Source organism: Octopus bimaculoides, chromosome 21, assembly GCF_001194135.2.
Source record: "Octopus bimaculoides isolate UCB-OBI-ISO-001 chromosome 21, ASM119413v2, whole genome shotgun sequence".
Taxonomy (NCBI): Eukaryota; Metazoa; Mollusca; class Cephalopoda; order Octopoda; family Octopodidae; genus Octopus; species Octopus bimaculoides.
The window spans coordinates 1,453,210-1,466,809 of NC_069001.1; positions in this window are offsets into that span (position 1 = coordinate 1,453,210).

Sequence of the window (13,600 nt, forward strand, 5' to 3'; positions counted from 1 at the left end):
TATATAGGCTGTGTATATACGCACATATACCTACGTATATATCATAGGGTTAAAATTCTGGAAGAGAGACAAAAAAAAAAAAATATATATATATATAAGGGGAAAATGAAAAGGGAAAAAAAACGCGAAGAACGGAGACTGAGAAAGTGGAGGAATGAATGACAGTGCGTGTGTGTATGTGTGTGTGTGTGAATGCATGTATCTGTGTATGCGTGTGTGTAATCGCGTACGAGATATAAATGCGCGCGCACACACACACACACATGCACACATACAGACATACAAACATAATCAAACACATACATATAATCCCACACGTAAATAAAAAAAGAACGAAAGATGTACGTATGTGTGTACATGGTTATGTGTCCGTGTGTTTGTTTAAGCATGTGTGTGTGTGTGTGTGTGCGTATTTTGAAGCATTGCTTTTTTTTTACATCGTTTTGTCTTCCGCATTTTTTCGTTGTTTCCTGCACACACACACACACACACACAGGATCCTTCTATCTCTCTCTCTCTCTCTCTCTCTCTCTCTCTCTCTCTCTCTCTCTCTCTCTCTCTCTATCTATCTATCTATCTGTCTGCCTATCTATTTGTCTATCGCCATACATACATACATACATACATACATACATACATACATACATACATACATACATAGCAATCTATTTACTTGTGTGATATACATACACACATGCACAGATATTTGAATGAATGAAATAATCAAGGTTGATGTGTGCGTGTGTGTATGTGTGTGCGTATGTGTGTGCGTGCGCGAAAGAGGGTGAAAGAGTGAGAGAAAAAGAGAGAGAGAGAGAAAGAGATGAGGGAAGGTAAAAAAAGGAATAGAAAAGGGGAAACAGAGAAAAGAAGATATATGTAAAATATATCTATATGTATACATATGTATCTGTGTGTGTGTGTGTGTGTGTGTGTGGAAAAAGAGAGACAGACAGACAGAGGAGGAAATATAGAAAAAAGATCGCATAAAGAAATGAGAATATGGATTAGAAGGCGTGAGAGAAATAGTGGGAGTGGTTGGGGGGGATTGTAAAGAGAAGGATTAAAAAGAATGAGAGTGAAAAGAAAGAGAGTAAGAGAGAGTAAGAGAGGGGGTAATAAACGTGCAGTTAACAGTAGTAGTAAGGTGGTGGAAGCAGTGGGTAGAAACTGGAGCATGCAGTTGTGTACATGTATATTATATTTATATGTATGTGTGTGAGGGTGTGTGTGTGTATGTGTCTCTCTCTCACACACACACACATACACACACACGTATGTTTATGAATATTCATGAGACTGTGACATTCAGCTTAGTCTCTTTCTCTCTCTCTCTTTCACCCATTGCATTTGTTTCCATATTTTTTTCCTCGTCTCACTCCCATTCTCTCTCCTTATATTTCTCTCCCTTTCTATTTCGTCCTCCAATTTATTTTTTTGTTTATTCTTTCTCTTTTCTCTTTCTCTCTATTTACATATTTTCTTTCCTTTTCCCCTCTTTCCTTTTTTTTCCTGCTTTTTCTTCTTCCCTTTTCTCACTCTTTCTTTCTCTCTTCTCTTCCAGCCTTCACATGTCTTTTTCTTCCTCATTTTTTTCCCTGGAAATCAGTCTTTTCACCTTCTTTCTCTCTCTTTCACTTCATCTCTCTCTCTCTCAAACTCTCTCTCTCAAACTCTCTTTCTGTTATTTCCTTTTACCTTTTCATCTTTTCTTCTTTATACCCCACTCCGTCTCTTTCCCTTTTCTCTTACCTGCCAATTTCTCTGACCCTCATTTTCCCCTATTTCCGTCTCATTTCCTTTTTTTCTCGTCTCACGCTCTCTTCTTTCTTCCTTCCTTCCCTTCTTTCTTCCTTCCTTCCTTTCTTTCCTTCTGTCTGTTCTCTCTCTCTCTCTCTCTCTCTCTATCTTTCTATCTATCTCCATTTTTTGACATCATTACAGCGCAAACACAATATCTTTCTTCCTTTCTTCATCTTCTCTCTCAAACTTCGCTCTTCCTTTTCTTTTCTAGACTTATCATTTTATTCTTCCTTATCTCTCTTTCTCCTTATCTTATTTCTCTACACTCTTCCCCTCTCTCCTTCCTGTCTCCCTCTCTCTCTCTTTCAATCATTTTTTTCTTTTTATCCTTTCCCCTTTTCTTTCTTATATATATATTTATCCTCCTTTTCTTTCACCCATTCTCTTCCTCCATTTCTTTCTTCACTATCTCCTTCATTCTTTTTTTCTCTCGCTGTCTCTTTCCCTTTATTTTTCTTCTTTACTCTCTATATATGTCTCTTTCTATCTCTGTTTTTTTATTTTCCCTATCGCCGTCTTTTCCCTTATTTCTCCCACTCTTTCTTCCCTATTTTTTTTCCCAACTTTCACTTTACTTTCTGTCTTCCAAAGAAAACACACACACACACACACACACACACACAAACATACACTCAAACACACGCGCACGCATTTACACGTATACGCACAAGCGCACCACATGATCGCACACAAACGTATTTACACATACACGTAGTACCATGCACCGTCAAATTGACATGTGCGCATGCACAAGAGATACACACATACACGGTTGCTCATTCATACATGTACATTGACTCATAGGCATATACATTGTTATCCACACACACATAAACGCAATGTTCACACACACACACACACATGCATGCACACATGCTTACCGGCAGCATACGCCATGATACCACACACACACACACACATGATACCGCCTTGCTCAATCACACGCACAAACACATTCATTCACATTTATAGTGACACACCGACTCACCCACATTCATAGATCATAAATACACACACTAACATCTACACATACACACACACACAGAAAACAGTACGGTCTTACACACACGTGCACTCACACAGACATATAAAAAAAACGCGCACAGACATATATTCATACGCGCGCATACATATATACATACATGCATACATGCAGATACACGCAGTTGGCATAAATGCATGTACACATACACACAGGGACATATTCAGACACCTACGAGCATACGGCTTAGATTACACATATTCACACACAGACACTAGGCATGAATACATGTGTATGTGTACGTATGTTTGTGTGTGTCTATATATATATATATATACATTCATACATATGTATACACACACACACATATATATAAAAACGCATACATAGTTGACATAAATACACACCCATATATACTCGTGAACTCAAGCACACGCACACGTTTGCTAGCATACGGTTTAGCTTAAACACATATATTAATCCATATACACGCACATACAGGTACATACATGCGCACATAACAGGTATACACACACACAAACATATACACACACGCACACATACACACATATAGACACGACGGCTGGCATACGGCTTAACATACATAAACATGCACGCGAGACCTCTTCGCATTCGCACACATTCACACACATATTGATTTACCAACACACACACACACACACTGACACAGAAAGACAAGCACGCACGCGCACACACACACTGATTCAGTGACACATCAACATGCACTCATTATTACATCAATGCAAACACACACACACACACTGAGAATCCAGCTGTATAAGACACACACAGTAACACACATACATCAGTGTAATACACACACACACACACACACACACACACGAAGAAGCTAGCTACACAGCATAGTCACATCAGTGTACACATACACAACTACACACATATAAAACACAGCAGATCCGCATACACATACAACAAAAAAATACACACAACACACTGACAGATGAACGAAGAAGCCGCGCACACACATACACACACACACACACAGATACATGCACATTGTAGGACTAGACACATACACATATTTATATCACTGTGATATGCTCCCACACACACACATACGCGCGTACACACGCACACGTAACAAACACACAACAGTGAGAAAGAGAGAGAGAGGAAGTGTATGATAGATAGATAGATAGATAAGTAAAGAGGGAGTAATAGTATGATAGAGAGGAAGTGATAGCTAGATAGGGAGTGAGTGATAGCTAGGAAGCGTGATAGAGAGATAGAAAGAAGACATCTGTCTATCTATCTATCTAAATATATATATTCTTATATATATAACGAGAAAGAGGGAGAGAGAGAGAGAGAAAACTAGACAGAGAGAGAGAGAGTGAAAAATAGAAAGTGTGAGAGACCGTGTGAAAGATAAAGAGAGCAACCACAGCAGCAGCAGCAGCAGTACATACACAGACACACAGACGCACGCACACACATACACACGCAGTGATACGCACCCACATACACACACACATATACACGCAATCACTCATACATCCGCTGATGTATACACAGTGTATTTCTCTCTAGCGCACAAGTACACACACACACATACATACACACACACACTCACACTCTTTCTCTCTCTCTTCCATACACGTACGCACATACGCGCACGCATACATACGCGCGTACACACGGTCTCTCTCTCTCACACACACACACATATACACGTACACTTACGCGCGCGCCATACACACACTCGCACAAATATACACACGATCTTTCTCTCACACACGCACATATACACACATAAACATGCACACACGTTCATAGTGTCTTTCTCTCCCATACACGCACAACCGGTTACATACACGCACACACACACACACACACACATATATACATACATAATCTTTCTCCCATGCACACATACACAACGTATGCACGCACACACACATACTCACCCATATTAACTCTCTCTGTATCTCTCTCTCTCACTCTCACATACACACAAATACACACTCACACGCACACAAGCAGGCACAGGTGCGCGCACGCATACACGCACCTAGAAGCACACACCCATATTAACTCTCTCTCTCTCTCCCTTGCTCACTCTTACACGCACGCACATACACACACAAAAGCATCCACTCACATACACATACAAAGAACCGAGCACACGCAGATATATTAGCTCTCTCTGTCTTTCTCCCTTTTCTCTCTCTTACTCTCTGTCTTTCTCCCACTTCCTCTTTCTGTCTTTCTCCCTCTTCCTCTTTCTGTCTTTTTCCCCTCTTCCTCTTTCTGTTTTTCTCCTTCTTACTCTCTCCGTTTTTCTCCCTCTCTTTCTCTTACACGCACGCACAAACACGCACTCACACACACAGATATACTCACACACACTCAGCTAACTCACACGCACACCAGCAGGCAGAGTCGCGCGCATACACACACACACACACACGTACACACAGAGAAAAGCGCACGCATCCACACCCACATCAATTCGACGCAGACGGTGGCATCGGCGTCGGCATCGTCGGCGGCGGCGGGGACCGAGGCTGGCGCACGGCACACACAGAGTGTAGAAAAATAAACAAACACAGAGTGTGTGAAAAATGGCGTCGGATGTGGTTGAACAGTACTTCGACGGTGTTTTCGTTGACCAAAAGACATCGCTGGACGAAGTGGACGCATCGAAAGTGATTGAAATTATCAGGGATTCAGAGATCCCGTTGAAATACTTCCACAAGGAGATATTTTCTGGACACGCTTCCTTGTCGTGTGGAGATCGTTTCGAAAGGACTTCTGAACAGTCGCTCAAGTATCGTCTGGTAAGTCATCGTCGTTTTATGTTGTTCCTTATTCAAACAACCCTTCAACCCCACCCCCACACCCATCCACAACCTAATTCCCACCCTTATCTACCCTTTTCATTCAATCATCATCATCATTGAAGTCGTCATCATCGTAATCATTGCTCTCATCGTCGTCAGCACCAGCATCGTCGTGGTCGGCGGCACCACCATCACCATCACCACCACCACCACCACCATCGTCGTCGTTCTCGTCCCCGTGGTCGTCATGGTTGGTGTTATGATAATCGTGGAAATACTTGGTGATTATCGTCGTCATTATTGTTATTATTGTCATCTTGAATCATTAACCTCGTCCTTCTCTTCGTCGTCGTCGTCGTCGTCGTCGTCGCAGTCGGCATTGTCATCGTTACCACGATCATCGTCAATCACATATCAACGTCCTCACCACCACCACCACCACCACCACCACCACCACCACTAACATCGCCACCACCAACATCATCATAATCATCATCCTCATCGTTGTCATTTTCGTCCTGGTGGTGGTGGTGGTGGTGGTGGTGGTAGCGGTGGCGAGGAAGACCGTCGTCGTGGTCTTCGTGGTTGTTATAAACATCATTATCGTCATCACCATCACCCTCATCTATTACACCACCACCACCATTATCGTCATCATCATCATCACCATCGCCGTAGACGTCTTCGAGGTCATCGTCGTTTATTATCATCAAAGTTGTCGCCGGCATTACCGTAGGTGTCCATCACATCGTCACCACCACCACCGCTACAACCCATCATCGTCACAATCACTCCGTCCTCATCTTTACTATCATCAACACTGCTACCACCACCGCAACTACGAACATCATCATCACCATCACCACTATCATCATCATCATCTCAACCACCAGCATCATCGTTGTCCCCGCTCACACCACCATCACCATCACCATCACCATCACCATCATTTCATCAATTGACGTAAACATCACTATCACCACCACCACCACTACCGTCTCCTCCGCCGACCATACAATAACAACCCCAATTCTCAGTCAATACAGGAACCTCTGGTCCCACCACCACCACCACCATCATTGTTATCACCATTGCTGTCACAATCATCATTGTCTCCACCACCATCACCACCACAACCACTACAACTGCTGCTGCTGCTACTACTACTACTACTACTACTACTACTACTACTACTACTACTACTACTTCGGCATCTTGTGCTCCTTTTTTTTCTCAAAAATATTTTCTGGGTGTAACTCAAAGAATTTTTTATTGTTATTACCACCACCACCATCACCACCACCTGTATAATAATGATGATGATGATGATGGTGGTGGGGCTCATCATCATCACCATCATCATCATCATCAGTATCATCATCGTCATATTGCCTGAGTAGTGGCGGTGGCAGTGACGAAGTTTGTGACGGCAAATGGCATTGTGATGATGCTGCTGGCGGCAGTGCTGGTGGTGGTGGTGGTGGTGGTGGTGTTTGCAGTGATGGCGGTGATTAGCAGTCAGTTGATGAGTTCTTAGCAACCAGTAAACATTTCGACAACAACAACACTCCTGATACTTGCTGTTGTTGTTGTTGTTGCTGCTTTCGTTTGTACGCTTTCCTGTTTATTCTGTGCACGCTTTCTTTCTGTCTTCCTGGACACCACCACCGCCACCACCGCCGCCACCACCTTTATTACTGTTTCCAATGACACCATCATCATCATCACTACCACCACAACCATCATCATCATCATCACAATACTCGTTCAATAATTACTGGCATCGTTGTTATTATTATTATTATTATTGTCTTCATCCTTTCGGGGTTGATTAAATAAGTACCAGTTACGCACTGGTGTCGATGTAATCGACTTAATCCATTTGTCTGTCCTTGTTTGCCCCCTCTATGTTTAGCCCCTTGTGGGCAATAAAGAAATAATAATTATTATTATTGTCACAAGGTTGGCTTTTGCCTTTCGTCCATTCAGGGGGGGGGGTCGATCAAACAAGTACCAGTTGTGTACTGGGGTTGAGGTAATCAATTTACCCATTCCTTTGAAATGACTGGCCTTGTGCCGAAATTTAAAAACATTTTTATTATTATCGCAAGGGTCGACTTTGCATTTCATCCTTTCAGGGTCAACAAAAAACAGTACCAGTTGATTACTGGGGTGGTCGGTGCAATCAATTAGCACCCCTTCTCCCAAACCTTTCAGGCCTTGTGCCATTTTTGGAAAGGATTATTATTATTACCATCCTGAGGTTGACTTTGCCATTCGTCCCTTCAGGGCTGATAAAAATAAAGTCCCAGGCAAATACTAGGATTGAATACTATTCACTTGCTCTGTCCCCCAAAATTGCTTTGTGTCAAAATTTGAAAGAATTATTATTATTATTATTATTCATCGTTTAACGTCTGCTTTCCATACTGGCATGGGTTGGACGGTTTGACTGGGGACTAGTGAACCAGAAGGCTGCACCAGTCTCCAATCTGATCTGGCAAGGTTTCTACAGCTGGATGCCCTTCCTAACGCCAACCACTCCGAGAGTGTAGTGGGTGCTTTTTATTATTATACCTCTGTATGCTATGCATATGTCCCCACTTTCCCAGTGTATACTTTTTTTTTTATCATTTCATTATTATATGTAAACCCCCCACATACACTCTATGTCTGTCTCTGTATTGTCCCCCTCATCTTTCACCCTTGGGGCGAATAAATGAAATTATTATTATTATTATTATTATTATTATTATTATTATTATCGTTGTAATTAAGGTGGCAAGCTGGCAGAATCGTTAGCACGCTGGATGAAATACTTAGCGGTATTTCATCTGCCACTATGTTCTGAGTTCAAATTCCACCGAGGTCGACTTTGTCTTTCATTCTTTCGGGGTCGATAAATTAAGTGCCAGTTGAACACTGGGGTTGATGTAATTGACTTAATCCCTTTGTCTGTCCTTGTTTGTCCCCTCTTTATTTAGCCCCTTGTGGGCAATAAAGAAATAAGAATCGTTAGCACGCTGGGCGAAATGTTTAGCGGTATTTCATCTGTCCCCATGTTCTGAGTTCAAATTCCACCGAAGTCGACTTTGCCTTTCATTCTTTCAGGGTCGATGAAATAAGTACCAGTTATGCGCTGGTGTCGATATAATCAACTAGCCCCCTTCCCCCAAAATTTTCAAGGCCTTGCGCCTAGAATACAAATAATTATTATTATGCTCTCTCTCTCTGATGCCCTGTGGCTAATAAAAGAAATTATTATTATCAGCATTTCCCCTGGTTTTACATTCTGGGTCCAAATGCCGCATAAATTGATATATAGTTTTTCATCCCGTTTGCAGTCGATAAAATAAGGTACCAGCTAAGTCCTAGATATTGCTGGCCCTGTGTCAAAATTTAAAACTGTAATTATCTCGATTGTTTATACCGAGTTCATATATTATGGAGGCCTCAACTCCGCTTTTCATTTGGCCCCAGGGATTGGGATCAATGAAGTAAGTACCTGCCAAATATTTGGTTTAGATAGAAACAAATATTTTCTCCCTTCGAAACAATCTACAGTTTTATATAGCTTTTAGTCACTGGACAGAGGCTCTTTCAGGACACGGCCTTTAAGGGACATGGCCTTTAGTCAATCATTTATTGAGTGGCTATGTGATTTTGGAGTAAAGGGATGTTACTTGACACCTGTTTATAGCACTGTGTGTATGGGTATCAATTGGTTTCAATGCAGAACATTCCATACAAATCCTCTCTGTCAGTCACCATATTTTCTCTGCACATCTTGCTGGGCACTGATACCCTTAAGTTTTTAATACCTGACAGCTGACAGCCCATCTTTCCAACAATAACTTTGGCTCCATTAGTAATTAAAGACTGGTGAAATATTCTATTTTCAAAAGACTTTCAACCTGGAAACTACAGATTACTTCCAGAAATCTCCAGTCTGTCAGTGCTACAAGGGAAAGAGATTGCCCTTTCAAGATAAACTCGACTGGCATGGTAGAACCATTAGATGGACCTACCAAGATGTATGCTGGGTCATGGAACTGTCCTGCATGCACTCACTCGTTCAGTGTTGGACTGTTGCTAATTTGTGGGGTTATGTTGAACAGCTGTTGTTGTGTGTAGGACAGATCCAGCTGTCAGCCCAGTCCATCACGTGGATCACCTCATTACCTCCCTTTGACTGGGAATGGCAGGCAGTTTTCCTCTGGGTCCATGGCAAAAAAAGACATTGTAGGGTGAAGATTTAAAAAGGACCAAAAAGTATTGTTTTCTCCTTTGGCCTTGACTTCATCAAGTTCCAGTTGGTGAAGGAGGTGAAGATGGACAAATGAATTCTACCCTTCAGTGAATTTGCTGTAAAGTTGTTGAGAGTGGTAAGAATGACCTAGGCGAATGGGTTAACTCTCAGGGCACACCTGTAGGCCCGGGAACACAGATGGGAGAGGGCACTCACTCTTGATTGTTAGGATAATCCTGGATTTGTAGGGTTCCATGAGTGACCCTAGACTGCTGCCATTTTGATGGGATGTCTAATTTGATAGCTTTTTGTGCATTTCTTTGCCATGCTTGCCTCTGTTTGTCTTTTCACAATGAATTCTATGCAAAACCCTGGCACTTTTGCACTTGGCATGTTCTTTCATCTTTCAATATTGTGGTAAACGAAGTCTGTGAGCAAGCAGAACTGTTAGCATGCTGAGAAAAATGTTTAGTGGTGTTTCACTTGGCTTTGTGTTCTGAGTTCAAATCCCACCGAGGTCAACTTTGCCTTTCATCCTTTCAGGGCTGATAAAATAAGTACCAGTTGAACACTGGGGTTGATCTAATTGCCTTACACCCTCCTCCAAAATTGCTGGCGTTGTGCCAAAATTTGAAACCAATATTGTAATAAATGAAAAAAAGAAAGTTTTATTTGACTTCTTCAAGTCTAATTTGTAAAGGAAAGGAAGAATGGAGAGAAAAGGGGTTTTGCTCCAGAGGACTTGTGAAAAGGTGGGTGACCGAGAAAAAGGGTCCAGGTGAATGGAACTACTCTAAGCATGCACTTGTTGATTGGAGAGCAACAATTAGGTGAGGGCTTGTGCCGTTGGTGGCCAGGGTGATCCTGGATCTGTGGGGTTTCTTGGTTGGCCCTATCTGGAGGCTTTTGTATCAGAAAGACTGCATCATCCTTAGACCTGTAAGATCTTGTCGGACTGTCCAACCCATGCTGGTATGGAGCTTGGATGTTAAATGTTGATAGTGATGATGATGAAGTTCTCAAAGAAATCGAAGTCAAATATATCTGTTAATTATTTTTAGGTATCTTACAGATTGTGAGCCCCCTAATCTCTAACTTGTTTAGCTTAGGGCCTTAATCCAGCTTTGAGTTGCACCTGATCACAATTAAAATCTGATATACCTTGTGGTTAATTCATGGTCTTTTTAATTGCTGCTCAGTGAATCTTATTGTATATCTTGATCCCTCAGAGTTAAACCTACAAAATCTGCTACATGTTGTAGGTCTACACTGGCCCTTCAGAGTTGACCTACAAAATCCCCTACATGTTGCTGGTTTCCTTTGGTCCCTCAGAGATAACCCACAAAATCTGCTACATATTGTAGGTCTACACTGGTCCCTCAGAGTTAACCTACAAAGTCCCTTACATGTTGCTGGCTTCCTTTGGTCCCTCAGAGTTAACCCACAAAATCAGTTACATGCTGTAGGTTTACCTTGGTCCCTCAAAGTTAACCCATAAAATCAAATGTAAATAATGTACATAATTCCTCATCTCTTAAATATAGAACTGCAAGATATACTATGCCTAAAACTAAAAGAGGAGATGGTCACTATTGGAATACTTCTGATCATAGGCCTGATGGATTAAGGCTCACCTGGGGTTAAACAAAGACAAAGGGTCTCTCACTCCGAGATGATTCTACTGGGTTTGTCTGTTCTTTGACAGGTTTTGCTGTTTTTTTGTCCTGTAGGGTGTCCAGCGAAACCCATCTTCCTTATCAAACAGGATTGGTAAGGATGCTGGTTTAGATGCCAACAGTCTGACCATGCAACAGGTCAAGGCTGGGTTGCATGTTACTAGTAACATTAAGAGTGACGGGACATAAATACACTCACACACACATACACACAAACACACACACACGCACACATATATATGTTGTCCCACTTGAAAATCAGAGTTATGTTGCTCCACTTTAAAATTTCATGTGTGTGTGTGTGTGTGTGTGTGTGAGAGAGAGAGAGAGAGAGAGTATGTGTGTATTTCACACCACTTCAAAAGCATGATAAAGAAACCATTAGAAAAAATTATCATCATCGTCATCATCATCATCATCATCATTTTGCTGTTGTTGACGTCCACATGTCTTTGTAAAAAAAAAATGCCTTGTGATATTTCTTCCAACTCTTAACATTCAGAGTTCAAATCCTGCACGGTCAAGCTTGCCTTTCATACTTTTGAGGAGTGATAAAATAAAGTACCGGTCAAGTACTCTGTGTGTGGTGGGGAGGGTTGATGTTATTGACTAATTCCTTCTTACAAATATTAGGTCTTGAGCCCCAATTAGAAACAATTATTATAATTATTATCAAGCAGTGACCTGAACAATAATAATAATAATAATAATAATAATAAACATCGAAAATTACCTTAGGAATGAGAACCCAGGTTCAAAATTTCCCCCAAGACACCTGATGAAGGTTGGAGGGTATATCAGCTGAAACGTGTTAACAACAAACAAGATGAGGACAAGTACGAAATATACTGACTACACAATACATGCTGCAGCCCTGGGATGTTAATTTCTTTACTGAAAGACAACATTTCACTCTGCTGATTCTCTGAGAGTCACATTTGAAACACCACATCCATAGATCTATGCATGGCAATATTTTTTTCTCTGGGTGTCTTTCCATTTGCCATTTTCTGATCAGCCAGATGCAAATCAATTCTGTAAATGCTTCCCCCCAGCACAATATAGCAAGCGAGCTTGCTTGCAGATTAACAGATAGAACAGTGTAAAGGGCTCTTATATCTATGCTGTGCAATAGATATGGATTATGGGTATCGGAACCATGAGATTTGAATTCAATAACTGGATTAAACATCGAGGATCTACGTATGATAGGGTTTTTATTTGCACATGCACACACATGCACACACAGACATACAGGCATACACACATACATACATATAATCACACACATCAATACACACACACACACACAATGACATACATACCTACATACTACCCACATACATAAAACATTCACCATTCATTTCAGTGTGTTGAATCGTTAATCCCCACACATTTTTTATTTTCTCCATTATTTTTTCATTCTTTCTCCATTTTTTTTCTCGTGACCCTTTCTGTCAAAGAACATTTGCTCAAAACATCAAAACCTTTTCCATTCTTCCTGAATATCAAACTAATACACCTGCTTGTTGTTCCCTCACCTGTCCTTGTCTTTTGCTTTCTGTAAATTTGAACTATATATATATATATATATATATATATATATATATATATATATATATATATATATATATATATATATATATATATACAGTAGAACCTCGCAGTATGAGGGCCTCATTGTATGAGTAATTTGCTGCATGAGCCAAGACTCATGCAAATTTTTGTCTTGAAGTACGAGTATGAGCATTCTCTCGTTTATAATTCTCATTTTACTTGTGTCTAAGGCCACAGCCGTAAGGTCGAAACGTGTAAACGAATAAGAGAATAGAAGAGTATATATAATTGTGTGTGTGTGTGTGTGTGTGTGTTGTGTGTGTCTGTAACCTGTTTAGTAGATAGATAAACGGGTAATTGAGCTGTTTCTCTATTGATGGTAAAAACTGATAACAACTTAATTGATTTTCAAATCTTATTGAATTCTCATCAGAGGTGTCTCTATCAATTTGACCAATCCTGTACGTACACACACATACACATGCACACACACTTGTATAGATATATA